At 38.2% G+C, this 27,565-nt stretch overlaps 1 protein-coding gene across 3 annotated transcripts in view; it reads right to left on the bottom strand.

The window, feature by feature from the left end:
- Positions 1-26,030, bottom strand: part of LOC150099511 (zinc finger MIZ domain-containing protein 1-like) — a 350,736-nt gene extending 324,706 nt beyond the window's left edge. For all 3 annotated transcript variants that reach the window (XM_090403404.1, XM_090403403.1, XM_090403405.1), the window contains exon 1: positions 25,901-26,030. The gene's annotated coding sequence lies outside the window, so the exon portion shown is untranslated. The remainder of the gene's footprint in view (positions 1-25,900) is intronic.
- Between the last annotated feature and the right edge of the window lie 1,535 nt (positions 26,031-27,565).

The following is a 27,565-nucleotide window of genomic DNA, read 5'->3' as shown; positions in this document are numbered from 1 at the left end:
TTTAGCGCCTGCGCCAAAAAGGATTAATCATGGCAACATTGCCCTTTTACACCTTGTTAGGATCAAAGTGACAAACGGGAACTATCGCTTGATGTATTGTTTAGAAATTCCAAGTATTCCCATTACAAAATACCCTATCAGAAAGATACTTGGATACGTATTGAATGATGAAAACGTATAGAGCAAGTTAAAAATGATAAATGAAGCATTGCTGAGAAGCTAGCGTTACAATTTTCTGGTTTTAAAAATATATATATTCAATTGAATAGAACAAATGGAAAGATGAAGAGTTGGGCATTGATAGTTCTTATTGTGTCGTCAAAGGATAGAGATTATAATTATCATCGTAAGCAGATCATTTCCCATGATGCATCACGGTATTGCGATACCCTATATTTAAATTCATTTTTTTGTTCTTTATTTGTATTAACAGAAGTATTCACAATTGCTTTAACCTTATGTTGATGTTAAACGTAGTGGATTTTTTTGTTTGTTTGTTTCTTTTCCCCCTATGGGCTTAATTCAATGTGTTCTATAGAAACCGCTAAAACAGTAATTATACCCGAATACACTTTCTAATCCTTTTTTGCTTACAGCAAGTGTATATTTGAATTAATCGACTATCAGAGCTCTTCAATGTTCAGATAATTTTTTTTTCTGTTGCTAACAATTACCCCAAAAGAATTTATTGCAAAGAGAGTTCAGTGAAGAGTAAAAATCACGGTTAGACAAGAACGCTGAGGGGTTAAGAAAAAAAAAAAAAAGTTTCTTAATCCGATAGATAATTAAAGCGTAGTTGTTGGTATCCTAGCAACCAACGACAATTTAAAAAAAAAAAGGAAAAAAAAAAGACAATGTAAAGAGGTTGTACGTTAAAAGGAAAAGAGGCGTGCAAAGAACTGGAGATTGTTGCACCATGAAGGAAACCAACTCAGAATAAATGCGATATTCAGGACACTAGGGTAGAAGTTAATTAAGGTGGATGTTAACAGTCCGTAACCGAGTGTTTTGCACTAAGGGAAACGGCCGAGTACTTTTCCAGTGCGAAAAGTATACTAAGAAAACAGAAAATAGGTTGAAGTGAGTCTGTCGTGGAGACTTGACCGGACTGATACTGATCACTAAGCGGACGTCACACATCCATGGTGTCTGGAGAGAGTGGTATCGAGGAAAAAAAAAAAAAAAAAAAAACACGTATTCTTCCTGAAAACAAAGGCTGGGCAATCTATAGTCATCCACTGGAATCTTTAGTTCCTCTAAAACAGGTTACATAAATTACATGTTTTTAGAACCACGTGTTTTGTTTTCTACGCTTTTTTTTAACCCTCCAAGCTTTAAAGTCCCAATTAATTATTATGCATTAATAGATAAAAACTTCATGACGTTACATTTCAACAATGAACATCTCGCGAGCATGCATGATTGCGCGCGCCGGTTTCCATGTCGATTTCAGTTTATTGCACTAAGCCTTCAAAAAGAGTTCAGTGATCTTACCTTTCACCAGTCTAGCGTATTATCCAGACTTTCTTAATATCTTCCCCGATACCCTGAAAAGAATGTGTTATCGTAGTTCGTCTATTAAAACCACACCCATAATACACGGTAATGTCTCACAGTGTTTTTTTTTTTTCCTTTAGAATTCGATTTCCTTATACCTTGCGTCAGTTTTGATGTATTAAAAAAAAAAAAAACGGGAAAAAATGTGGGTCTAGAAAGGATGTTCTATTGTTAGCTCAAAGTAGGCTAAATAAAGACGTGACTAAAGAAAGAAAGAAAAAAAAACTGAATATATTCTATGTTAATTCCATTGATAGGAAGATAACTATTGGTTCATAAATCACATGACCTGTCTCCGTACCTGAAATCTAAAAAGAGACGATCTACGCTTCAATTATGGCAGTAAAAGGAAGAGAATGATGAAGTCAAGTCAGAGATCGATCATAAAAAGCCACTTCGTAATAGGAATTTATTCTTGAAGAATATTATAATGCATACATATGCACACGTCATTAATGGTGAAGGTACATCTTGCTCAAATTACATTCTAACGATGTGTTTATAGCATCTGTAACACATAAACAGTCATTTAGAGGGAGTTTAAACGTCGATAGGCATTTGTAATGAAAAATTATCCAGTGAAATGGTAGTGAGAAGAGAAATGAACACCAGAGGGCGTTGAAAGCAGTGATGCCAAATGATAATATAAAACAAAAGATTATTTGAACTGCTGGATTTCATAAATAAAAAAAAAAATCACTATTATTAATATTTTGGTTGCTTTATCGATATAGTTAAACAAATATCTTCACGGGATGGATTAGAATATTGCAAAGGTGACCTCTGCCGACAATGATTCAGGGGATTAGGGATATTCAATCTCTCTCTCTCTCTTTCCATAGTAAGAGTGGCACAGTCAAAATCCAGGAAGGTATTTTTAAAGGTTATCCAAATACAAATCGTTTTTCCCCTAAGGTGATGTTTAAGACTGATAGTACTATAGTTTACATTATTACAACCGCACGGTAAACTACGTGGATCTCCCCCTCCTCTGTCTCTTTTTTTCCTCATCGTATACATGCACGTGTACTTTTCCCCCTTCCCATTACCCCTTTTTTCCCGCATATCCTCTAATCTGCATTTAACTTCACTATCGCTGGGTCGATGACCCTAAACTACGTTCCAAACTGATTCCTGACGTTGGATGGATATGCACTACTACCCAGCAAACGCCCACCCTCGTTTCATACTTCTTCCTCCCCCCCCCCTATGTTTCATTCCTTTCCTATCGTGACAAAAAAAAAAAAAAAAAAAAAGCCTTTACCGGAACTGGCTGGAAGACTTGATCTTGTTTCTATAGAAACCAGAGCACACGGCACTGAACCATGATGTTCTCACACACGCACATTCTTTAGCACATGGACAACAGATGACCATAGAGATATTCATTGTACTAAAGGCTTGGAATACTTGTTCTTTCATGCATTTCGGAATCCAGAAGGGTTTTTCTTTCATTTACATCAAAATTCGACAGATCTCCTGTTCAGATAGGACAGAAGACAAATAATAATGAACGTGGAATTTGAAATGAATTCGAGTCGAGTCATCCATATTTCAAATCTGCTTGGTCTATTTCACACTCCACAAGAACTCTAAACTTTTTTTTTGGGGGGGGGGGGTGGAGGGGACCGTAAACTCTAAATCTTAGAATTATTGCTTTTAAATCCTTATAACTTTACAGAGAAGTTTATAGACATCATTTGCCTTGTACAAATGACTGGTATTTCATCCATTTCAAAATAAAATTTTGTAACAGACAGCTTATAAGAATGTGATCCTCAGCATCGGAGCTGCTTAAAAGACAAAAAGGCTGCCCAAGCGTTCGTATCGTCTTTTATTAGTGCTTTTGATAAAGGTTTCACTGACTGAGCCGTTTCGAACTTGTTGGTTCTCATCAGAGACCAGGCAGAAACTAAGAAGGCAAGCTAAGGTAACTCCGATGCCTATGATTGTATTGTCCTAAGCTTTCTGGTCAATTTTTCGAAATTTCAAAAGGTTCTACGTATATTCTGCTTCGAAATAAGGTTGGATCTTTAACATCTCCTGTTTCTATTGATTTCACATCGCCGACTTAATGAAAGCTTTTAAAGTCAAACAATCCAAATAAAACTGACAATAACACTTAAGTCAACAATTTTCCTTATCCTTATAAGGACTGGCTTGAAGGGGCGAAGCAAGGATGCTTTTCATATTCCCCGTTATCTGTAGAGGACAGTGTAGGGATAAGGTATTATTGAGCTATTAAGGCTCTGATCATGGCAGGAGGGTAACAGCAATAGCCGAGCCTCAGTTAGAACTTCATTAGCTACAACATTGCCATCCATTACCCTCCAAGGGTATTGGATTGGATGAATCAATCACCGTATGTGTAAGTAAAGGTGATATCTCAAAAATATCGGACGATCTCTAGGCCACACATTCGTGGGCGAAAGACCGTCCAAATCTCAGCGTTGGTTCTACTCAGTGAACCTCGAGTACCGAGCAGAACCGCTCATTCCAAAGAAAATAATTCACCGGCACGTACCCCTCAGCGGGCCGTGCCGGAGAACACTTTCCCCGGAGACTCAAAGTGCTCCCTTAGGGCAAAACCTAAGAGAGCGAACTCATTTACCCAGGATAACAGCAACAGCCGAACCTCAGTTAAACTTCATTGGTTCAGCATTGCCATCCGTTACCCTATATGGGCATCTCATATAAAATCAATCACCGTATGAGTAAGTAAAGGTGACTAGGCCACTCATTCGTGGGCGAAAGACCGTCCAAATCTCAGCGTTGGTTCTACTCAGTGAAACTCGAGTACCGAGCAGAACCGCTCAAATTCCGAGGAAAATAATTCACCGACAAAGCCCCTCAGCGGGCCGTGCCGGAGAACACTCTCCCCGGAGACTCAAAGTGCTCCCTTAAGGTAAAAACCTTAAGAGAGCGGACTCAAAAACTCCTCGCCCAAAGGGGTAGCAGCAACAGCCGAACCTCAGTTAAACTTCATTGGTACAGCTTCGCGTTGCTATCCATCACCCCCAAGGGCATTAATGAACCAATCACCGACTATGTAAGTAAAGGTGATATCTCAAAAATATCGGACGATCTCTAGGCCACTCATTCGTGGGCGAAAGACCGTCCAAATCTCAGCGTTGGTTCTACTCAGTGAAACTCGATTACCGAGCAGAACCGCTCACATTCCGAGGAAAATAATTCACCGGCAAGTACCCCTCAGCGGGCCGTGCTGGAGAACACTTTCCCCGGAGACTCAAAGTGCTCCCTTAGGGCAAAACCTAAGAGAGCGAACTCATTTACCCAGGATAACAGCAACAGCCGAACCTCAGTTAAACTTCATTGGTTCAGCATTGCCATCCGTTACCCTATATGGGCATCTCATATAAAATCAATCACCGTATGTGTAAGTAAAGGTGATATCTCAAAAATATCGGACGATCTCTAGGCCACTCATTCGTGGGCGAAAGACCGTCCAAATCTCAGCGTTGGTTCTACTCAGTGAAACTCGAGTACCGAGCAGAACCACTCATATTCCGAGGAAAATAATTCACCGGCAAGTACCCCTCAGCGGGCCGTGCCGGAGAACACTTTCCCCGGAGACTCAAAGTGCTCCCTTAGGGCAAAAACCTTAAGAGAGCGAACTCAAAAACTCATCGCCCAAGGGGGTAAGAGCAACAGCCGAACCTCAGTTAAACTTCATTGGTACAGCTTTGCGTTGCTATCCATCACCCCCAAGGGCATTAATGGACCAATCGACTATGTAAGTAAAGGTTCAATCTCAAAAATATCGGACGATCTCTAGGCCACTCATTCGTGGGCGAAAGACCGTCCAAATCTCAGCGTTGGTTCTACTCGGTGAAACTCGATTACCGAGCAGAACCGCTCAAATTCCGAGGAAAATATAATTTATAATTCACCGACAAAGCCCCTCAGCGGGCCGTGCCGGAGAACACCTTCCCCGGAGACTCAAAGTGCTCCCTTAAGGCAAAAACCCCAAGAGAGCGAACTCAAAAACTCGTCGCCCAAGGGGATAAGAGCAACAGCCGAACCTCAGTTAAACTTCATTGGTACAGCTTTGCGTTGCTATCCATCACCCCCAAGGGCATTAATGAACCAATCGACCGCATCTCACGGTCGATTGATTCCGACCATCCTTACCTCAACAATTTTAAAAGATTTGGTGATAAATTATTCAATTATTTTAAAATAAAAATAAAGGTGTGTTATTTTGTTCTCATATAAATTTATAAATTATAAAAGAATTATAACTAATTAATTAAATTTACTATAATATTATATTTTCTAAATTGTTATATACATTTTATTCACCAATTTATAAAAGTAATAATATTAACATAATGTCTCATCACGAAAATTTAGAATGAAAATCTTTCTTTGAATTCCACCATCCAAACTTCAGTTTTCCAAAAAATGTTATTCTCAACAAGTGAGTCCAAGATGTTCAAGTTATTCTCAACAAGTGAGTAGGCCGCAATCGGTCTGAATCAAAAATTTCGTTTTTTGTCTACAATTAAATGAATAGTGATAAATAATTAACAAACTTCAATTCATGATTGAAAAGGCCACAAAAATTTAAATCAACTCCCCCCCTGTTTCATTCAAGCGGTTCTTTTGATATATTCAACTCAAGATCAGTTTTATCTTCTAGCATCGAATTTCTCCTTCGATTTAGATTAAGGGGGATCACCAAGACGTGATCCTCGACAGCAAAGTAGATTCTGAATTTTCATGTCTTGGGTGTCATTTTTTTTTTATTATATTCGAAATGTTAAACACAAGATTAAAGAAAGTTACAATTTTGTATATTTTATTCTTGTATAAAATTTTTCATATATTAAAATAAATTAAATATTATAATATATTTTTAGTTTCAAAAATTTTTTAAATAATTTTAAAATTTACAAAGTTTTTTCTAAATATATTTTAACACCATTTTAATTTTACAACTAGAAACACTAAAAAGCAATCAACAAGTAAACGTTTTGTATTTGTATAGTCTCACAAAAGTAGTATTTTTTTAAAGGACTAGTGTCAAGTTTTGGAAGATTTGATGGAATTGACTGTGTAATTAGAATTGTGAAATTCACAATTCCTCTCCTCCCAGAGATGTTTTAGTGTTAAGGTCGGGAATCTGTGTTAGCCAATCGAACTTTCGCACTCCCATTTCCCCAAACCACGTTGTTATAGCTCTTGCAGAATAACGTGGTCCGTTATTATAATACTCACATTCCGACTGTTTTCCATGGAACCATCATAAGGTAGGCAATATAAAACTGTCTTCAATTCAAGTGAATGTATTTGTTTATCCCAGCAATGATAAGATGTCTTTACGTCAAATCAGGAGAAGCATTCTCAATGTTATCTAAAACACATTCTCTAAAAAACATTCTCGTGCCAGCGGCCATATCTAAACCATAGAGCCTACAAAGCTCAGACGCCATTTGGTCGATAACACGAATTGGAATCCTGTTTAGAAACGTATTAGAATTTTCATAAAGACTTTTCAGTTGAATGTGAGTTAGCCGATCTCGTAATACTGGCGATGATTTTACTCCGAGAAACTCGGGTTTTTGATTCCGTACAACAGGCAAACTGTCTGTTATACAGGCTGTTATGTAATGTATGACAGAACCTTTTTTTTTTTTTTTTTTTTAAATGTTGTTCCCGTCCACGAAAGGTTATTAGTAACATTGAAGCTGAAACATTTACGTAGAACTTTTTCAGTCGCTTCAGGCTTGCAAATAAGCAGAGCGGTGGTCTCACACCGGGCGATAAAATTCATCTCCCACTTAAAGACAATCACAAACATCCATGCCCACGGCGGGATTCTAACCCCGACCTGTTGGTTGCATAGCGGGTACACTAATCACTCGACCAAACAAGGCAGTGTAATTGCTATACAGGTTGTTCACAAATGATTACCCTGATTTCAACTGGCTATAATATGTTAACAATGAAACTAACTTTTGTTGAAGGTAAACTTGAGCACTCATAAAGTTTCCATACTGGTATCTTCATGTTTACTGCTTTTGCAACCAGGAGCGCTGCTGCTGATTTTCTTTAAAAATGGCTTCAGTATAGGAAAAAGTCCAATTACGAACATCGCGAGACTACTTTGTGGACTGTACTCCTTGGCATTTGAAGTTCTAGTCAAGCTCTTGTGATTGACTTCTGCGTGATCAGGTGAAGGCAGTTTGAACTGCCTCAAATGTCTTCTCGAAAACCGATGGTCTGCTACTGCTTTTACTCTTATGAACTGAATCTTTGTCTTCGAAAATCTTTGTCTTCCATGACTTAATGAATTTGACATTAGGTGGGTTCTTTCCACACTGTACCCAAAACATCCGCTGCACTATAACTGGAGATTTTGTTTCTGCTAGCCACAGAACACATTGCGCTTTTTCCTGTACTGAAGCCATTTTTAAAGAAAGTCAGCAACAGCGCTTCTGGTATCAAAAGCAGTATACTGAAGATGCTGACGAAAATGCTTACTGGTACACCCAAATATATTTGAATTTGAACGCTCGAAGTCCTTAAAAGGACTGGCTAGATGGGCGAAGCAAGAATGCTTATCATATTCTCCGTTATCTGTAGTGGACAGTGTAGGGATAAGGTGTTATTGAGCTATTAAAGCTCTGATCATGTCAGGAGGGTAACAGCAATAGTCGAGCCTCAGTTAGGACTTCATTGGCTACAGCATTGCCATCCGTTACCCTCCCTGGATACTCATTTTAGTCGCCTTGTACGATATGCATGAGCTACATTGGGGCTTTTATTAAAGTAAAGCCGACACTAAAAATTAGGACGATCCCTAGACCACTCCATAGTGGTCGAAAAACCGTCCACCTCAGCGTTGGTTCCACTCACTGACGGGCCCCCACCACCGAGCAGAACGCTCATATTCCAGGGAAAAGTGTCCACCGACGAAGCCCCTCACGGAGAACACTCTCCCAGGGCAAACCCCCCGAAATCAAGCGCCCCCCCTCACCGGGAGCAAAAGTTCGGAAGAAACCTGAGAGCGAAACTCTCGCAACTCAATGTCCATTTTAATCGCCTCTTACGACACGCATAGGTTGCGTTGGCTATTTTTAAGTAAACCCCTCTCTAAAAATTAGAACGATCCCTAGACCACTCCATAGTGGCCGAAAGATCGTCCCATACCCAGCTTTGGCTCCACTCAGTGACGGACCCCCCACCACCACCGAGCAGAACCGCTCATATTCCAGAGAAAAGCATCCATCAACACAACCCCTCACCGGGCCATGCTGGAGAACACCCTCCCCGGAGACTAAAAATGCTCTCTCATGACAAACCTCCCGAAATCAAGCTCCCCCCTCACCGGGAGCAAAAATCCGGAAGAAACCTGAGAGAGCGAAACTCAACGTCCATTTTAGTCGCCTCTTACGACACGCATAGGTTGCGATGACGCTATTCTTATCCCGACCACCACACGGGGTGTACCGAACGCTCGAATTTCTTAAAAGAACTGGGAGATGTACTGAGTCCTTGAATCTTTATCCCAACATCTGAATGAAGAAAATCTGTGTGGATGGGGTGTTATTGAGCTAAACCTATCATTACTGGGTTACGGCAATAGCCGAGCCTCAGTTAAAACTTCATTGGCTACAGCATTACCATTCGTTACCGTGGAAGTCCTAAAAAGGACTTTTTCTATATCTCCACTTCAAACCAACGCTCGAAGTCCTTATAAGGACTGGCTCAAAGGGGCGAAGCAAAAATGCTTTTCATCTTCCCTTTATCTGTAGGGATAAGGTGTTATTGAGCTATTAAAGCTCTGATCATGGCAGGAGGGTAACAGCAATAACCGAACCTCAGTGAGAACTTAATTGGCTACAGCATTGCCATATTTAAAGGTAAAGCCGTCTCTAAAAATTCGGACGATCTCTAGGCCACTCATTCGTGGGCGAAAGACCGTCCATCTCAGCGGTGGCTCCACTCAGTGATGGCCTTCCACCCACACGCCACCACCGAGCAGAACCGCTCAAATTCCGAGGAAAATAATTCACCGACAAAGCCCCTCAGCGGGCCGTGCCGGAGAACACTCTCCCTGGAGACTCAAATTGCTCCCTTAAGGCAAAAACCTTAAGAGAGCGAACTCAAAAACTCTCGAAACTCATCACCCAAGGGGATAACAGCAACAGCCGAACCTCAGTTAAACTTCATTGGTTCAGCATTGCCATCCATTACCCTCCAAGGGTATTATTAATCACCGCATCTCCTTATCCTTATAAGTGCTGGCTTAAAGGGGCGAAGCTAGAATGCTTTTCATATTCCCCGTTATCTGTAGAGGACAGTGTAGGATAAGGTGTTATTGAGCAATTAAAGCTCTGATCATGGCAGGAGGGTAACAGCAATAGCCGAGCCTCAGTCAGAACTTCATTGGCTACAGCATTGCCATCCATTACCCTCCAAGGGTATTGGATTGAATGAATCAATCACCGACTATGTAAGTAAAGGTGAAATCTCAAAAATACGGACGATCTCTAGGCCACTCCATAGTGGGCGAAAGACCGTCCTAATCTCGGCATTGGTTCCACTCAATGACGGGCTCCCCGACCACTGAGCAGAACCGCTCAAATTCCGAGGAAAATAATTCACCGACAAAGCCCCTCAGCGGGCCGTGCCGGATAACACTTTCCCCAGAGACTCAATTGCTCTCTTAGGACAAAACCTAAGAGAGCGAACTCATTTACCCAGGATAACAGCAACAGCCGAACCTCAGTTAAACTTCATTGGTTCAGCATTGCCATCCGTTACCCTATATGGGCATCTCATATAAAATCAATCACCGTATGTGTAAGTAAAGGTGATATCTCAAAAATATCGGACGATCTCTAGGCCACTTATTCGTGAGCGAAAGACCGTCCAAATCTCAGCGTTGGTTCTACTCAGTGAAACTCGAGTACCGAGTAGAACCGCTCATTCCGAAGAAAATAATTCACCGGCAAGTACCCCTCAGCGGGCCGTGCCGGAGAACACTTTCCCCGGTAACTCAATTGCTCCCTTAGGGCAAAACCTAAGAGAGCGAACTCATTAACCCAGGATAACAGCAACAGCCGAACCTCAGTTGAACTTCATTGGTTCAGCATTGCCATCCGTTACCCTATATGGGCATCTCATATAAAATCAATCACCGACTATGTAAGTAAAGGTGAAATCTCAAAAATACGGATACGGACGATCTCTAGGCCACTCCATAGTGGGCGAAAGACCGTCCTAATCTCAGTGTTGGTTCCACTCAGTGACGGGCTCCCCGACCACTGAGCAGAACCGCTCATATTCCGAGGAAAATAATTCACCGGCAAGTACCCCTCAGCGGGCCGTGCCGGAGAACACTTTCCCCGGTAACTCAATTGCTCCCTTAGGGCAAAACCTAAGAGAGCGAACTCATTAACCCAGGATAACAGCAACAGCCGACCTCAGTTAAACTTCATTGGTTCAGCATTGCCATCCGTTACCCTGTATGGGCATCTCATAGAAAATCAATCACCGCATCTCACGGTCGATTGATTCAGCCACTCACCGCATTTCACCGTTGGTTAATAATAATTGTAATAAAATAATATGAAACAATTAATGGTGTATTTCAAATCATTTAACATTGTAAAATAAAAATCCAAAATTTTGAAAATAATAATCTTATATCAAATTAAATTAGATTTACTTAAAAATTATATGAAATTTCAATAAAGTTAATGAAATTATACAGGTAAACATAATAAAAATTTCTCTCAATGTATATTTTACCAAGAATTAAAACATTGTCCCCTAATAGCATTTTTATTAATTTTGCCAGCATATTTATGTTAATTATGAAACCTTATACAATTATAGGTAAATATAATGTAATTTGTGATAAAGTTATAATTATTTTCCAAATTTTTGAATCTCTTTTAAAATTGTAAATAATTATAAATAGACCATTAATTATTTTATATTACTTTATTACAATTAGAATTAAGAGACTACAAGCAATCGAGGGGCATTTGACCTCGTGTGGTGACCGGGATAAGACTAGCGCCGCTGTAACCCATGCATGTCGTAAGAGGCGACTAAAATGAACGCAAAGTTTAGCTCTCTTAGGTTTCTTCCGGAATTATGCTCCCGGTGAGGGGGAGGTAGATTTCGGGGAGTTTACCCTGAGAGAGCATTTTGATTCTTTGGAGAGGGTGTTCTCCGGCGTGGCCCGTGAGGGGCCTTGTCAGTGGAAGCTTTTCCCTGGAATATGAGCGCCTCTGCTTAGTGTTAGGGTGATTCTGTCACTGAGTGGGCCAACGTTGAGTTGGACGATCTTTCGGGCACTGTGGAGTGGTCTAGGGATCGTTCTAATTTTTAAACAAGGCTTTACTTAAAAATCGCCGTACTGCAGCCCATGCATGTCGTACGAGGCGACTAAAACGGGTACCCAGGGAGGGTAATGGATGGCAATGCTATAGTCAATGAAGTTTCAATTGAGATTCGGCTATTGCTGTTACTCTCCTGCCATGATCAGAGCTTAGAAATCTATATTACCCCATCCGTACATTTTCTTCTACAGGTGACGGTGAATATGAAAAGCATTCTTGTTTCACCCATCTAGCCGAAAAAGAAAAAAAAAATCGAGGATTTAAGTGTGTGACTGCAACATCATGGAATTGCTGGTTTCGAAGAATCTTAGTATATCCAAGATATGACAGTTAGATAAGAATTGCATGTGAATTGAAAACTGATTTTTTCCCCCTGTTTTAATGAGTTTAATTATATCGAAGTTACGCGCATTTTGTTAAAGGATAGCACAATAATAATAGCTTTTTTTTTTAACAAAAAAAAAATTGTTTGCGAGGTTTTGAGTAGGCAAAATGAGGAAGTAGAATAGTGATGGTTAAAGTGAGGCATGTGCCTACAATTAGTTGGAAATCCCTCATGAAATGTGTCTTTTAAGGCTTAAAACGGCACCAGTGAAAGGTAAAAATACGCTACTGAAAATCAAGTCTCCGTAATAAGATACGGACGACAAGGTTAAGTTGGGGCAAGTGAAACTATGAGACAAATGTATTTGTGTCCATAAATTACCTGTTCTCTGACTAATTTTACATGTTCTACGAGAGAATTAACACATGATTACGCATGTTTACTCAATCTTTCCAGAGAAATCTTTTGGATCTCAGCTAATTTTTTATTTTATTTATTATTATTATTTTTTTAGTTTGGGAAAACGCACTTCGTGAAACTGTACTGAATGGATAATTAACACGTGATGCGATTTGTTGCAAATTTGATCAAATTTGTTGCAACGCCAGAAAGGACATTAACTGAACTCAATGGAATCGTTTCTGGAGGCTTTGTGTTGTGGGGGAAGGTTGAGAAGTGGGATGAATTTTTTCCATATATGCAGTTTATCTAGAAATTCGTTTCTTTCAAGAAATGCAAAATCCTGGAGTCCGCTTCGCAAATTACGGGATCTTATTCCAAACTCGAGAAAGTACATTTTCATCTCTAAAATGTTAGAAACTTAATTCCGGATTCTTTTTTTTTTTAAATTTAATTTGTATCTACCGTCATCTATATATATAGATATAGATATATTATTATATATTTATATATATAATAATATATATATATATAAATACTTATATTTATATAGTAAATATATATATTTACTATATAAATATATATATTTATAGTAAATATATATATTTACTATAAATATATATAGTAAATATATATATAGTAAATATATAGTAAATATTTACTATATATATATTTATATATATAGTAAATATAATAGATACGTAAACCAAGATAAACTAAGTTATCTTGGTTTACGTATCGTAATAGATACGTAATAGATATTACGTAATAGATACGTAATACTATAATAGATACGTAAACCAAGATAAACTAAGTTATCTTGGTTTACGTATCTACTTCCTAAATCCATAGAATTACATTTTAATGCATTCAAAAAAATTAGTGGTTTTCTAATTCAACTTTTAATTTTACTAAATTTACCCGAAATAAAAGCAAAAAACGTTTAAATTTAAATATCTTTTTATAAATAATATTTAATTATATTAATTTTCTTGCTTAAAAGTAGAAATTATGATGTTGACTAATAACTTGATAAAATACATAAGATAATTTCTAAAACCAAACTGTATACACTGAAAACAGTGAAATATAGTATAGAAAGTTTTTAGCCGCTTTGAAATATTATTGGCTAACAAATTGAAGATGAAAACTTTTTGATGGAATGCAACGAACTATTTTTTTAGCTTGTTTAACTTGTGTGGAAATTAATTTGGTATTTATGTGTTTCTATAAAGCAAACATATAGAAATACAAGTTCGGAGTCTCTTAATATATCTTCTTCTCAAAAGGATCCCCCCCCACACACACACACTGGAACCATCTTACTAAATTACATATATTTAGGCAGATAGTTACAAAGAATGACAAAGAGAGGGGGGGGGATGAAGAGTATAGAAGACCGCGGAGTTTGGAGGTGGACCACGAAGGTCGGAGATAAGGGAAGAAGAAGCTGGTTACCGCGCGTGCGCTAACAGGTTTAGAAGAAAGTGGGAGAGTTATAGATGCCAATTGACATGAATAATATCCATCATAAAAGGCGTGTATTACGTAGGGGGAGGAGAATAAATCGCTGTAAACAGGATCAGCTTAATGTCGATAGGAGCGATTGGATCCAGTAAGGCCCGAAGCAAGAAAATTTTCTTTATATATATTTTTTTTTTTTTTTTTGTAAAAGCATGATCAATAAATATATTATTTAATTTTTGATAGTGTTTACAAGCATATATTATCTTATTATTAGCAAATGCGGGCCTAATTGAAACTCCGCGGAAATGATCCCGCTTGGACCATTTGGACTTGATTTTTAGGAAGATTTTAAGTTAACTTAAAAACAAGGATGCTCCATCAGATAAAGATCTTAAAACATTTAGAGAAAGTTCTCGATGTTAGTGAAAAAGATCCGAACTCAAGTCTTTTTCAAATGACCACGTTGGACCTTTCTGGCTAAACTAAGCATGCTAACGAATACAGAAATATTTGAGGTTAAAATCGGTGGAGATCCTTTTAATCTCTTGTTAATGAGAAGAAAATAGGATTTAAACGCGCGCTGTTTAATGTGTTAGGATATTCATTTACTGAAAGAGAAAACCAACTGGTTTTCTCATTCAGTAAAACCGAAATTGTATTCAACGAATTCGGCAAAAAAACTTCTGCATCACGCGAGCTTTTATCTGTTTAAAATTTAACAATTGAGATCTGCATCTACGAGATGATTACGTCTATTAACTGCGCGTGTGTTCACCGGCTGGTTTGTCTGTTTTTATTTGGTAAGGGCGATGTATACTTCGCTTTCTTGATTGTTTTAGATGCAAGCCTTTGCTAAGTAGTGGGTAATTGTCGTTTTCACACGAATTAACTAAGGAATTGAAAGGATTAAGCAAGGAAGGATCTGAAGAATTCAAATGGATTTGCTTAACAACACCGTGAACTTAAAAACCCAAATTTATTTTATGGATTACAACCAATAACCAGCATTTCAATACAATTGAAAACCATAATCTAACTCAATACATGATCATGCGAATCATTCCATTTGATGTTGCAATATTATTCTAATACCAAACATGAAACTGGGGAATGAGTGAAGAAAAATAAAAACGAAATTGTGATTCGAGTTACCTCGCATGGCGGAGATAACATCTACAGCAGGGGGGGGGGGTGTCAAGCGGTAACCAGTAGGTGAACAGCACTCCTGTATCCTTGTACATATCTGTGGACCGCACCCTTTGCCCATTCACTGTAGTCGTATCATCGAAGGCAAAAAAAAAAAAAAAAAAAAAAAAAAAAAAAGAAATGCTGAATTGAGCATGAGGCATGTGTGGTGGAAAAATTAGATAGCGTACATGATTAGGTATCGAACTCGCTTTTCACACGAGTTGCCTTAATATTGCAGTATTGTGAATCTAGGTTAACAAACACGGATTTTAATTTTAATTTATTTCTTTTACATCAGCATTTTGAATGTCAGTCTCATTCACTAAAGGCTGGAATCTCGAGATTTCTTGAATTTTTAAGACTAAATATGGAACTGTTTTCAAGCCACTTCGGCTCTCCAATAAGCAGGACGATGGTCTCATAACTTAGGTTTAGTAATGGAGTAACATCTTGAGTGTTTAATAAAGGTGATCAGGATTGTGTACGTTTGAAGTCAGAGTCTTATTTAGAAATTAACAAATTCAGATCTGCATCTACGAGATGATTGTATTATGTCTATTAAGTGCGCGTGTGTTCGCCGGCTGGTTTGTCTGTTTTTATTTGGTAAGGCGATGTATATTTTGACTGTTTTAGACTCAAGCGCCTTTACTAAGCAGTGGGTAATTGCATTTTCACACGAATTAACTAAGGAATCGAGAAGATTAAGTAAGGAAGGATCTGAAGAATTCAAACGGATTTGTTTTACAACACCCTGAACTTACAAACATAATTAGAAATGCGTTTTTATTACTGTGTATGGACTAATTCAATGTGCATGGAAATAAAGGATCTCTCTGAAAATCTACGTATTCCACAATCATGTAGCGTAGCATTATCGGATGACTGATATATCCCATATCGCCATGAGCATAAGCGAATCTTCAAATAGGCCGTCTGTCCCTGTACTATGTATGGAAGCAACTCTGATATTAGTTACTTTAAGAGGAATCTTCATCTGTGTAGAAATGGCTGCTTATAGTGGGCTGAGGAACACCAATTAAGCCTGTTGATCAGCGGCCAAATATCAGGGCTTTAACTAACTACTACTGTAAATAGTTAACAAAATCTTTCAAAATTATAGTACGAAAATCATCCTATTTTCATGTATATAAGAATGTTGTGTATTTGTATTCAATAGTAATTTTTCTCCCATCTAATTCTGCTAATGAACGACAATGTATTGTCATGACACATGTTACATTTAAAGTGACCCCCGTTTGTTAGCAGAAAAGAGGTTGAACTACTGTCGGAAAACATTTAACATCCACTCAGTCCTCTATACTAGTGCTTCCCAAACTTCTGAATGTCAGGGCCCTCTTTGGAAAAATTAAAATATTTCACGGCCCCCCAAACTTCTGAATGTCAGGGCCCCCTTTGGAAAAATTAAAATATTTCACGGCCCCCCTCGAAAAACAATCGTAATATAGACATATATTATTATAATATTTATTGTATTTATATTCAATACAAAACATACACAGCGAATATTGCAGAAATTAAATGTAAATATTACATTTTTAGCATCTTACATACGTATTTGACATGGCATCTCATATTTTTATATAGATAGATAGATCTCTTGTTATTGTACATTTGCGGTACAAGCACATGAAAAGTAAAACGATTAGTAATAAAGAAAGAATTAAAAACTTAAAAGAAGTTTAATAACAATTTAACGTGATGGATGTGTTTCAATACTGCTACACCAATAGCAGGTGAAATATTTGAAACTGCAATTCTTAGATTTCTGCTTTGAAATGAAACTTATATGAAGAAGCATGCATTTACTAATATTCATTAAGTGTCGAAATACGCCGGAAGCAAAATCTGTGAACCCGCACCAATGTGTGATTTTTTTCCCATTAAAACATAAAAAATAACCAAAAAGAAATAATAAATCATAAATATTAAATACGTTTCTTTTAAGATAAAAAAAAATCGACTTAGTCTTAAAATATTTTAAATTTGTTTTCATTATTTCACGGGCCCCCTCAACAAAACCTACGTCCCCGAAGGGGGTCGCGGCCCACAGTTTGGGAAGCGCTGCTCTATACTCTCAAGAAGCTGGTCTAAGGATTCGTCTACAGCAGTGTTTCTGAAACTTTTTTCGATTACGGACACTTCACAAATCCTGAAATTTTCACGGAACATCTTGGTTATTTTGTAATGTATAAATTAATAATTAATTAGTAATTAATTAAACATCAATTAAACCATCATTAAATTAATTTGTGCTGAACTTCTCGCGGAACACCTATTCACCTTCCGGGAAACAGCGGTTGAGAACCACTGGTCTACAGCATCGGTTCCCAACCGGTGGTACGCATATCTCCGGGGTTACGTGCTGGGCCGTTCAAGGGTACACGACAAATAATCAGTAATGGCGGGAAAACAAGTAAAGTAAACAAAATGCAAAACGTTAGTTATGGAACAATTTGGTGAGGGCGTGGCCATGAACCCCCTCCTCAAAACCACTCTTCTACCAATCATTACGCACAGTTCATGAGTCACTTTTGTCACCCATCCTCCTTTCCAGAACTATCGCGTGTTACTAAGAAATGACCTTTGCGATATCGAACCTTCCAGTGACTTCCATTTGCGACGTTTCTAGAACTTCTCCAAAAAAATATAAATAGGCTAGTGATCTGCATACCAATTATTACAGAATTTTCAGATAATACAAATAAATATTATTAATAATAATAAATCCAAAGTTTGTTAAATACTTGATCGTCATTATTAATATTTACCATGAAGCTCTACTTATTTCTGTGCTACGAATATTGTAAAATTAAATCTGTGGTTTGTACTTTTAGTGTAGTAATTTTCCTTTCCCAACTCATGACCTCATTTCCACTATTTCACATTAAGATAGGCACTGAACAAAAGTGTCAAAACAGCTATTTTAAAAACAAGGGGTACCATTTACATAAATGAATTTAAAGGGGATACGCAAGTGGGGAAAGGTTGGGAACCACTGGTCTACAGGATTGCTGTTACGATCCCCTAAGGCTCAACTCATCGATTGTGCAGAAAAAATATTAAAAGCAAAGAAAATAGAATCTGCTCAGGAGTTGGATCATTTTCGGCCCCCGGCACACCAAAAATAAGGGGTATGGGTCAAACAGAAAGGAAGATAGACAAGTGTCAGAGACATTGACTTCACAACTGGTGGGAGAGTTATTATTGCAAATCCAACATATAGGTTCATGTTCCAAATGAAAAATATATGTATAAAAAAAAAATTTTAAAAATGCAATCACTTCGAAGAAAAATAAGTGAATCATCAGAGCCACTGACCTCCGCTTTGGTATTACAGTTCACACCACGGTGACCCTCGTTCACAATCTCCGAGGCTGCTGACCTACACACACACTCTTAAAGCGCTGGTAACGAAGCATTTAGCATTTAGGAATTTCTCTCATTGCGCCGTCGCAGATTCATGAGCATCATTCCATTGCACGGAGCGCGCGCGCACACACACACACACATATATATATATATAGTAAAGCTTCCGTGATATGGACTGAGGATGTCTGTATCTAGCAGACCAGAACTGAAAGTCATAGATGCATAAAAGAGAAATACTTCAAATGGATGGAAGCTTATCAACGTATTTCTAACTAATGCGATCATCATTAGTAATCTAAACCACAAAAGTGTTACTAAAACGAAGATCCTACCAGGAAAATCGACAATCAAACTTCTTCGAGTTGTAGACGTTTCGATGTAATGCTTTTAACCTTCATCAACGACATAAAAAAAAAAAAAAAAGATCAATAGAAATTGACAACAAAAAATGCTTGGTCGGTTAAGTTAAAACGTAAGAATTACGTGCAAATCAATGATCTATGAAGCGATTATCTTGCAAAACGTGGGAAGTTTCTCGGAAAAATGATATCAAAACGGTGTTAATGATAGCTCCCATTTCAGCCATGTTAAACGCGCAAAAGTCATCTTTATAATCAGCTGATTACCTTGTTTATATATGGGGATGCATGTACGATTCTTGAGATGGGGTTGGAGGGACGGGGGGGGGGGGTTAAAGAGAGAGCAATCCTCGTTCTAACACGACGCTAATGACATTCCCTCTTGTACCATAGCTGTGAACTATTTATGCGTTCCAAAGCGTTAAAGGAACGGGGATAAATAAATAAAAAATAAAAAAAAACTGAAAAGGCAAGCGATAAGCTGTTTTATATAACTTAAAGCGGATATTTTAAGCGAATATGTGCAATGACAAGCTTAGTCTTAAGTGCAATCTAAAGAAATAGAATTAGATACGACCAGCTGCCAATTCTTTTCCCCATCTCGATTGCTCAGTGGACAAAGAAAGCCATTACTGATCCGAACGTAGTAAAGGGAAAACACTAATGTGTATTTTTTTTTCCTTCTTCCCCCCCTCCCCCTTTCTGTCTTTCCTTTCGCAAAAGGGAGATGTAATGAAAATATTGCTCTTTTCCAAACTTGCTTTTGCAGAAGGTCGTTATTGTAATTGCTAGAATGGTTCCGTACACAGAAAGACACGACGATGAAAAAAATAAATAAATAAAAATTCAAAGACATTACAAAACGGGGTGGGGGTAGGGAAGTGGGGAGTAAAATGAATCCGTTTTTCCTATGCGTTATTTCATCTCCATTTCTGCTTCGTATCATTTATCAAGACCCTAAGAAGTAATTAGGACTCTGTAATTAAGGGATTTTTTTCCCCCTATCACGATTGTAAAAGAGATAAAGATGAAAGATAATTCTTTTACCAGTTTGACTGCTCACTCGTAAATTTCTCGAATAAGAAAAAGGGTTTCAAGATATCTCGTTTGTGCGATTTTAAGTGAGAAACCATTTAAGACGCAGATAAAATCCGCTAAAGCATTTCGGATTTATTAGCTCCGTGAAGTAACGATATTCAACCTAATAATTTGTATTGTAGTGTAGGGGAGGTCACCAGCATATTAAGGGCGAAAGATCCCCAGTTTTTTTGTTCGTTGATGTTACAAGTTCCTGAGATGTTTGTTTTTTACACTGAAAAGTCTCGAGGCATTGTTCTTTAACACTACAAAGTTTTGAATCTTTTTTCATTAATGCTGTAAGGTCCAACCTTTGCTCTTTAAGGTTGCGAGGTCCTTAGAGTTGCTATTTAACAATGCAGTGGTCCTTAACCGTGGAAGGTCCTTAGACTTGCTATTTAACAGTGCAAGGTCCTTGGATTGTTTCTTTTAACATTACAAGGTCCTTACATTGTTTCTTTTAACATTGTAAGGTCCTTAGACTGCTTCTTTTAACCATGCAAAGTCCTTGGACTGTTTCTTTTAACACTGCAAGGGCCTTAGACTGGTTATTTAACACTGCAAGGTTCTTGGACTGTTTCTTTTAACTCTGCAAGGTCCTTGGACTGTTTCTTTTGAAACTGTAAAGTCCTTACACTGGTTGTTTAACACCGCAGGATTCTTAGACTGATTCTTTAACCCTGCTAGGTCCTTAGACTAGTTATTTAACACTGAAAGGTCCTTAGACTGTTTCTTTTAACATTGTAAGTTCCTTAGACTGGTTGTTTAACACTTCAAGGTCCTTGGACTGTTTATTTTAACACTGCAGGGTCCTTAGACTGGTTTTTTTTAACACTGCAAGGTTCTTAGACTGATTCTTTAACACTGCAAGGTCCTTGGACTGTTTCTTTTAACACTGTAAAGTTCTTAGACTGGTTGTTTAACACTGCAAGGTTCTTAGATTGTTTCTTTTAACACTGCAAGATCTTGAGCCTTTCTGCTGCTTAAACAGCAAGGTTGTGAAACCATTTATATTAATAGAGTGTTGGATTTTTGCGTACGTAAGGATGCAAGATCCTGAGACTTTTACCTTTGAACATTGGAATGTCGTGACACTTGTTGCATTCCAGGTGCACTGTTTACACTTTTTTTGTTCTGCAGATAGCTTTTTATAGTGAGCGTACTTGATACTCAAAAAGAAGTACTTACGTTCTTAGTTCACTGCAGTCACTAGCACGCTAAGAACTCAAGACCATTAACTTGTTTTGTCCTTAAGTTCCTAGGTCCTGAGCAAGTGTTCTTTAACACGGTGAGGTCCTTAACCTTTTTTTTTCTTTAAGAGTAACGTCCTGAAACGTTTTGTATTAAGGATGTGAGGTCCTGGGATTTTTCCATACTTAAGGAAGATGCAAGATTCTGACTTTGTTTTTGAATGTTACAGGTCCTGGAGATTTTGTCCTTGGACGTTTGAAATGTCATAGGTCTTACATTTAAACGCTGCAAGGTCTCAAGGCTTTTCCCATCTGCTCAGTATCTTTTTCTCTTTTCTTTGTGCTGCAAACAGTTGTATTAAGTGGGCGTAGTTTATAGGTAAAGAGAAGTCTCGACAGGACATTACGAAAGTCCCGTGATCACGCCATTGCTCTAATACATATAATAATAACAACAACAACAAAAAAAAAAAACCCTACATGTACAGTCTTAACATATATTTCGTGCTTCAGGTGTGGACTAAGCGAGGATCTTGTGCAATATTTGCTCACAACTCCTCAACTTATGTCGGTTTGATAAGTTTATCATTGTTTTCAACCTATTAGGTCACCTCGCAATTGTCCATTCTTTTTCCTTACATTTGCGTTTCAAATACTTTTGCAATCTTTTCTTGACAGCACTTTTCGAAATCGTATTCCTAAACTGAATCAGAGCGTTGAATAAATCTCCGCCCCCGTAAAAATAGTAAACAAGGGGAAAGTTTATCTGAAACTAAGCAAAAGGGAGAGGCTGACTTAAGAGGAAAAAAAGGTCGCAGTTTCCTGTTACCACCTTTATTCTCAGTATTTGTTTACAATCTTACTTCCGGTGTGCAACCGGAAGTTGAAACTTCAACCTGAAACCAGCCACTTTCGCTGAATGACTGTACACGTGTAGTTTACGTGTGCAAGAGTTTAAAATGCTCTCCGCCCTAAGGGAATGCCTGACAAGAAACACTTAATATTATTCGTTTTAAGGACTTAACCTAGTGACTTGATTTTTACTTTTCCTACGTCACTTCCGCTATCAGATCTTATGATTCGATGGAGAATGAAGACGATCAGGCCATCTGACACGTGGATAAAGATAGATGGTTTGTTTCTGGTGAATAACCGGAGAACCCGGAGGAATTGTGCATATTGCTTATATGTTAAGATTTTCTTGGTTGAAATAATAAAGAAAAGGGTGCCTGCCAGTGTCCTAATACGTGGTCAATATCCCTTTATGACTAATAATTACTCATAAAATTATGAATTTATTCCCCGTTTTCGATTTTGTGTATTCCCTTCTCTCACAATTGCCTACCGTACGTTCATAACTGACTTAGTTCCAGACAAAGATAAACCTATCTTTATCTTTACGAGACGGTTCAATCTTAACTACGGCGCTCGAGTAGGCGTCAATGTGTGAGAGTTCTTCAAGAGAAAGAAAAGAGCGTTCTTTGCCAAATTTGGCAATGCATAGACGTATCCCTCATCGCCTTGCTTTCCTACCGTAGAGAAAAACCTTCAGTCTAATGATCATGGACGCCAAGACATTTCGGCAGTGTCCGTCCCCTTTTCACCCCCCCCCCTCTGTCTCGTATAGTCATTCCCCCTCCTTTTTTCCAGACCACCCTCGATCGTAACCTTGTTAAAAGTAAGGGGAGTCAAAACTCCGACCCTCTGTTTACACGACAATACGCTTTCGGTCCTCCATATTCGGGTAATTGGCCACCTCAGGGGTTGACGTTTTGTTTGCTACGTGTTTCTCTTATCTGGCTACTAATTGGAACAGCGCCACCTAGGAAGATTTTCGAAAATTACAAACTAGCGGTCTGTATTATTTATATATTTGTGACAGATCGTACTTGCTAATAATAACTTGGAAAGATTAGACAAAAATATACGTGGATGTTCTAAAATAGCTTTGGCTTTAATAACAGCCACACCCATGTCTTGTTTCCGACGATGACAGGGTTGCGTGGCAAATCAGCATTTTGTCTTCCAGGAAGTTTTAAAGGTTTAGTTCTAAATTTGAGACGCAGCGTAAGTATATCATTGAGCTATTCGTTATACCCAGTCAATTGCGAAATACAGTAATAAATAAATAAAAACATTAGCAAATAAAAAAGGCAAAACATACATTGCCGAAAACAAAAACAAAAAATACACTTTTTTTTTTTTTTTCAGAACGGTAACCTAAACCAAATTCCCGACTAGCCCTTCTTGGATCATAAAGACATCTGATCATTACATGGATCGTAGTTGGTTCTCTCTCTACGGGTGTGGTCGTCCAATGACGTACGAAGTCTCGTGAGCCAAGACCATCCACATGGAAATCGTAACAGACCACTAGTTCACCCAACGCAACTTGAGATTGGCGCTCTGGTTTTTGTATCGATTCCTATATACGAGTTTAGCACATGCGTACACTAGTTGAAATGAACAACGAATGATGCACGAAGTTGTCTGCATTACAAGAACATTGTCAGCCATTCCTTCTTAATTGTTACGTCACACGCGTGTTTCTACTAGCGTGCCACGATCTCGCGCTAGCTTGAGAAGTCTGCATTGTTAGCACCACGTTAATGGCAGAGAATGCAAGCTACGGTAAGGTGCTAAAGAATGGGGGAAATTGATTATTCTACTCACTAAAAATAGCGTAAAAAGGGATGACAAAACTCAATGAGCATTAAATAAATATTATAGGCATCTAATTTTCGTAATTAGAAAACATTTACGAACAATGTATGCTTAATTTGTACAAAAAAAAAAACAAACTCGCATGACGCAAAAAATAAGAATTTTATTCATAAAACTATTCCTTTTAAAAAATGCACAGTTTTAAATATAAAAATTTAATATTGACGCCTTCAAATCAGAACGAAATGTACAAAATATTAGTGTATCCAACACGCACACTAACAATACGACTTTGTTCTATTGTTTAACAGTCACGCGCAACACCGAAATCAACCACAAACAAGCATACGTGCAACACGTGAAACAAGCATATAAGTTAGCACGCCACATTGTTGAACAGTCACGAGCAACAATTGAAAACAACCAGCGCGCGCGCCACCACTGGGAACGAAAAAGAAATGCACACATTGTGAAATTAACATTTTATATATAGTATTATAATTTAACAAAAAAAAAAAAAAGTATATGGAGTGATGCATTATGGGTAATACAGAAGTCGTTTGAAAATTTTTTGTAATGAGGTGTTATAGGACTTCCTTATATGTGAAGGTCAAGGTCCATTGTCCGAAGTATTGCATTTGATTGTTCCGTAGACAGCGGAACTGATTTTCTAATGAAGCTTGAAGTTTCATATATTCTAGTGCTAAGTTTTTAATCCCTAGTCGTCCTATTGTTAATGAAGTAGCCATTTCCCTCCCCCCATCCTTTGCTTATCTTTCCTGGCACCTGTGAAACTAAATGCAAACACAGCCAAAGGGTATATTAGAAGCACTGAAAACTGGTCCTCGTCAGCCTGCCTTTGAACGTTATAATTGGCTTTTACAGGCATCCTTGCGAGGCCCTTAGTATAGTTACCGGAAATGTCGTAATAGACAAGTCCATATACATTTATGAAAAGGGGGATAGAAGAACAGGGTTATTTACTTATTACTGAATTACTGAAATGAAAATAAATAAACAGTTTGAGGATCACTATATTTATAAACTAAGTGGTTTGTTTATTTCGACGTCTGCTTCGAGAGTATCGTCTGGAGAACTTTTTGTTTTGTTTTTTTCACGAAATTCAAACTAGCAAATTGCTTTGCTGGTATTTTAATTATATGTTAAATGAACAAAATAATATTAATAAATATTATGTAAAAATAATATAGGTGTATAAGCAAAGAATAAAATTTTAAATAATTTAAACCAAAAGTTGTTCAAAATATTGTACACAAAAGTAATATTTAACTATATTTTTATATTAAATATATTAAAGTTTCATTTAAATTTTAGATAAAAATTAAAGTACTGATTTAAAATAATAAAAATTTAAATAGTTATATGGACGATGTCTATTAGCATTTTCCCGCCATGGAAGGTTATTATCCCGTGATCCCTTTCGAAATCTGGACCCGATTTTTTTTTTTTTTTTCCCGCCTATCTAGAATATCAAAATTTTAATGAATTGATGGTTTCACCTGGAATAATGAGGATGCAGATGTTTGTAAAGGAAATGTATGGTCTGGGAGAATGGTTTTCCGTGATGTAACAAAAACAAATTAGATAGAGGAAGTTAATACTTTAAAAAAGAGAGAGAAAGAGAAAATTTTGGAAAAATAGAAGCCACTAGCAGTTTACAATCTTTTTCTAAAAAAATTAAAAAAAAAAGAATTGCGTGGAAGATGAATATTTGGATAAAAAATGTCATTATATATAACACCATTTTTTTTATTTAATAATGCTTTTATTAAAATTTGTTGCATGGAAGTGTCGTATTACAACAGTAAATATATCTATCAAATCAAAACAGAAAGAGTCGGAAACCTCTTAAATCAACAAAGAAGAAAGACAAACACTTACCTCCTACAACGACTCGTTACACATACTAGCAGCTGTTATATCTTGTTTGTCCTACGACGACCGGTGATCTTGCGAACACGCACTAAAGAAGAGACTGTCACAATACCCCGTATCCCTCCTCTTCCTTTAGTAGCACATCTCTAGAATAGCGGACTTCAAGTCTGTCTACACGCCACGCACATACACGCACACAAGGACAACTCCAAAACCACGTGTTGCAGTCCACATTAACTAGTTGCATGTATCGAGTGTGTTCAGATGCTGACGGTATATTAGGCTTGGCTGTGTGGGGACGAAAGCCGATGATAGTTCGGCTACCTTAGCACGCCGAACCCAAAACACGTGGTACCGGCGTCTGCCAAACAGAACGAACGGTTTCGACATCACCAGCGGAGAAACACTATTGGGGGAAGGGCAACTCGGCACTTTGACACCATCTATAGTCTGTCTTCACAAAGAAACAGCGGTAAACATAAACACAGAACGAAGGTGGTGGTAGTTACGGGACGACGGATGGGGTGGGGTGGATTGGTTGCGAGGGGGGGGGAGAGAATCGAAAGCGTCTTCTTGAGTGACAGTTGCGTAAGCCAATTGGTGGCTTCCTACGGCGCGTCTAGTTCAGTGACGAGGTTAATAACGTCACTTGACCTCTCGGAATTCTGCCGGCGACACAGTCCGAGGTGTTGACCGTAATGCGTGGCCCAAACGAGTGCGTCTCCGACGAACGACCTTTGAACCTTCGGCTATAACAGCCTACTTGCCATTAAGTACCACAATCGTTACACACTCACACACACGCGCGCGCGAGCACGCACGCACACACACACACACACACACGCACACACCTCTATAGCCCTGGTAGTCCGAGCCTTACGTTCATACACCAGACACGCCCGACAGTGAGCTTTATGCACATGCGCTGACACAACGCCACTTGGCGAGTGAAGTCAGGAAGTATCAAGCAGCCGTTTAGCTCGCTTCTCGTGCTGCACGGCTGAGCTCCACCTGCTAGACGCGGCTAGAAGCTAATGGAGCACTGTCTAGCGGAGAAAAGTTGAACTAGAAATATCGCTCACTCTCAGGGTTCGGATAATGAGGCCTTAGTTGTAACCTCTCTCCCCCCCCTCAACCGCTCTTCTCCCTTTACCTCTCCCCCCCCCTCATCAACTCCACTCCTGCCAGGCCTAATCTCTCGAAGTTGTCAGAATGTGTGCTCGCCAGCTAACTCGCGGTTGTTCAGTGGTGCATGCGTCCTGTGTTCCGCATAGGGGTGTTTTATGGTACTTAATGCGCGCTTAAGACAATGTTAAGCTTCTACTCCAATACGTATTTCGATAGCCGAGATTAAAGATTGGAAAAGCTACTTTACTGGTCTGCTTATAATTCATTCTTCTCTTGTTGGGGAGTGGAGTGGGGGGGAGGGGGGGAGAAAAGATAAACTAGGAAAGATTAGCGAACAAATCGTTTCTCAAATAAATCCATTTTCTATTTGGTATAATCCGCAACAGATTGCATTCCGGAAGTGAGATAGCACGTGTTTATATGACGATAAATAAATTGTTAAATATTTTTTATGGGAGTGATTGTTGTTTCGCACATATGGACTCATCAGATCGTATTAGTGACCAGTTACATTTTTTTTTTTAATTATTTTTTTATAAAAAA

The sequence above is a fragment of the Typopeltis vanoorti genome, chromosome 14 (genome assembly GCF_054136105.1).
Source record: "Typopeltis vanoorti isolate ZY-2024b chromosome 14, IOZ_Tvanoo_1.0, whole genome shotgun sequence".
NCBI lineage: Eukaryota > Metazoa > Arthropoda > Arachnida > Uropygi > Thelyphonidae > Typopeltis > Typopeltis vanoorti.
Note: the sequence above shows the minus strand (reverse complement) of the source record. Positions and strands in the feature narration are given on the sequence as shown.